We start from the raw sequence: 3,863 nt of genomic DNA, 5'->3' as shown, positions 1-3,863 counted from the left end.
TGCAGTCAGTGTTCCTTATATTTAAACTTTCAGGAGCATACACTTATGATTATATTTAACATAGGGTGATGGTATATAGATAAATATATATAAAATGTATACAAGATCTGAGTATGAAAGATTTGAGGAAAAGATAAAAAGAGTACTAGAAGAATTGACTGTGAGATTCATTTTTGTGAATACATGCATGAGCTGCTATTTGAAGGAATATGTACCATGTACAGAAGCATGTTAATTTTGAACAAAAGCTTTTGTACTTTCAAGAGCTGTAAGTTTATGTGGTTAGTGTTCCGTAAGAGTAAGAATTGACAATTATATAAACAGTGATTATTGTGAATGCTGAGAGCTACATTTTTTTAATGGTTAGTGAAAGCAAAATATTCATATGCTTTTAAGACAGCTTGTATACAGTGACCTAATACCCTAATGTGTAGGAAGTAAGGTTAATAGAGTATAATACTTAGATGTTCAGATACAAATGAAAGTCACTGGGTGAAGCTTCAGAATTTTGTGATTTGAAGAAAGAATACAAGATTTAGAGCAATGGCTTAAGAGATGAAGCCATTTCCCAGCCTATACTCTCCCCTTTCTTTCTCTCTCTACTAAACAAAAAAAAAAAAAAAAAAAAAATTAAAATAGTCAAATTATTAATTATTCTCTCTTTTACTTGGACATGAACAATGTAGTTTGTATCATTTGTTAAGAGGATCAAAATTATGGCCTGACAGTTTAAGTGGTAGAAAGATAGTAAAATAGGCTTTTATTTTTTTGGAATATTTCCAGATATTTAAACTTTCCTACTTTTAACAGACATAGGTAATGTGATAATTCCTTTCTTAGATATCTCTGCATTAAGCAAAAAATTTTTTTAAAGAAGAACAAGAAGCATGTTGCAAATTATGGGAGAAGGAAGTGACACACACACATGCACATACAATGGGTGTGAGGTATTAATGATTTACAAACTACTACAAAAACATTGGGCTAATATAGGAAGGAAAGGAGCTGCTCAGACAAAGTGCTTAATCCTGGATGGAGATAAGATAAATGGAAAAGTTTATCACTTTAAATTTGAAAAGAAAAGATCAAACTCCTTTAGTTCCAGAAGAGTTTTGGAAAACAATACAATCATACAGGTTATATACAAGTTCAAATAGCTAAATATATCCCAACATATTCTAAGATCATCATCATTTAATGCCCATATTCCCTGTTGGTATGGGTTGGACAGTTTGACAGGGTCTAATGGGTTGAAGAACTGCATCATGCTAGTGTCCATATGCTTTCAATGGCTGGATGCCCTTTCTAAAATCTACCACTCTATGGCACATACTGGGTGCTTTTTTTGTGTGCCATTGCTTGTAAGACTACAAAAATCTGAGGTGGTTACTGAAAACTATGATGCTAGACAATGACTTGCTTATGGTTCTTATCCTAAATAAAAAAAACAATATAAGAAGTAACTTATACACTTAAGAAATGAAAACAGACCAAGTATTTTATTCTCTGCAAAATATGACTGTCATGAAAATCCAGAAACAAATAATAAGTATTGCTTCAAAACATTCTAAATTGTAAGCAATGTATTCATTCAGAATATTGAATTAGAATGAGAGGTTGTACTTAAAATGAGGAAAATAATTATTTATTGAAAGGATGAAAGGCAAAGCTGATCTCAATGGAATTTAAGCTCAGAAAGTACAGAGCCAAAACAAGTATTGCAAAGAAATTTTCTGATGTTCCTGTTTAAAATAATGGTTTCTGATTTAGGCACAAAGCCAGCAATTTTGAGTGGAGGGCATTAGTTGATATCAACCCCTACTTATTGTTCCTGAAAGGATAAAAAGCAAGTTGATCTCAGCAGATTTTGATTCAGAATGTAAAGAGCCAGAACAAATACTGTAAAATATTTTCACAATGCTCCAGTTTAAAATAATGTTTCATAGCTATCATAACTATCAATGTTATTTCTAAACTCAAAGAAGATAAGTTTGAAAGCAGAGGCAACAGAGAGGAATTCCAGCTAGATCTTGTTAAATATCCATATGGTTTAAATGCATAAGTAGCTAAAAGTATTGGCAGAAGGGCACACAAGTGTCATGACCTGGTTGCAACAGAGTCCCCTTATAGTGTAAGAAGTTAAGAGTTGAAACACTTGCTTGAATTATGTTTCTTTTCTGAAGCCCTTCTGCTATTCATCTCTTCTGAGAGTTTCTTACCAATAATAACAGATATTATATACTGCAGTACAACTATATATATATAATACATAGATTACATAGGCTGAGCCATAATGTGAAATAATAATTATCCATAGATAATTATATACAGTTATTTTTTTTATCGATTGTCTGACAATGTGTTTGCTCCATGCTTGCCCTATAAGCTGCATCTACTGGTTGTATCCGTAGTGTGATATCATGTGTTATTGAATACTGAAATATATGTAACAATTGGAATAAATGAGTACCAAGCTATGCCCATATTCCTTTCTCTTACATAATTATATGTATCAATGCTGCATCGTTCTGTGTGTGTGTGTGTGTGTGTGTATGTATATATATATATATATATATACACATACATACACACACACACCTATCTATCTATCTATCTATATATATATATATATATATATATATACACACACACACACACACAATTATATATATATATATATATAAATAAAGCTCAATTCCTGATGATTTCCTTTATTCTCAGAGTGTTAAGCCAGCTTGTCAACAAAATGTGAATCTGAGTATTGTAGTTCAATTGCCACAGTATAAAGGCTTTTGGAAAGTTGCTACACAAGGAATACATCAAGATACAAAAATCAAAATACAAAGATGTAAAACTTCTAGCTGTCAATCTAATCTATATAATGAAAATTTGCCTTACACAACTAATTAGATTTTAAAATTTATGAATTGTAACTTTGAAGATAATTAAGTTTTAATGTAGTACATTCAATTATAGTCCTGTTATGGTTATTATATTAACTCACAAATAGTGTTGCAAGATAAGTGAAGGTTGTTAACATAAGCTTCCCCTGCTTTATCTTTTTTTTTTGAGCCATAAACTTAAAGATATTAGTTTGCTTCATTATAACAACTAAAGAATTGAATATTTAAAACAAATTAGTCAGGATTAGCATCATTAACATACATTGCTCTATCCTACTGACCAAAACACCTCAAGAATTTAAATAGAAATCATAAAATTAGTGATGCTTTTGATGTATATGTGTGTGTGTAAATAAACTAGAAACTAAATTATTGAAGAGCAAGAAAAATAGTCAACTGAAACAAAACTATAGTTAAGTGGGTGGAAGCATATCTAATGCATAGAACTATGAAAAAGAAAAAGCAAAAGTAAAATTAAATATGCAGTGTGAGAAACATGATATTGGTAATTAATGGCTATCGTATATTCTTGAATATAAGTCATAGCAGTAAATAAGTCGCACCCACTTTGTGTTTATAATATTTTCATTTCAGCCTTTGACACACAAATTGCATGTTGCTGCCATTTCTAAAAATCATTTGGTTGAAATAATCCTATTCATAGCCAATAACCTCAGAAAAGTCCCCAGAACCATAGATATCAAAGCAATGTATTTCCAAACAGACTAACTTATGCTTTTAAATCACGACTCGTCAAGCCATGTGATATCATATTCATGGACAGTGCCGGTAACACATAAAAGGCACCCACTACACTCTCACAGTGGCTGGCATTAGGAAGGGCATCCAGTCGTGGAAATCAAACCAAATAACACTGGAACCTGGTAAATGATGACTCCTGATTGATAATATATGCAGCATCTAATGAGAATCAGTATTATAGCTGGTCAATGGACAACT

The sequence above is a fragment of the Octopus bimaculoides genome, chromosome 1 (genome assembly GCF_046866305.1).
Source record: "Octopus bimaculoides isolate indiv1 chromosome 1, ASM4686630v1, whole genome shotgun sequence".
In the NCBI taxonomy this organism is placed as follows: Eukaryota; Metazoa; Mollusca; class Cephalopoda; order Octopoda; family Octopodidae; genus Octopus; species Octopus bimaculoides.
The sequence above is the reverse complement of the archived record's forward strand: the minus strand, read 5'-3'. Positions refer to the sequence as shown.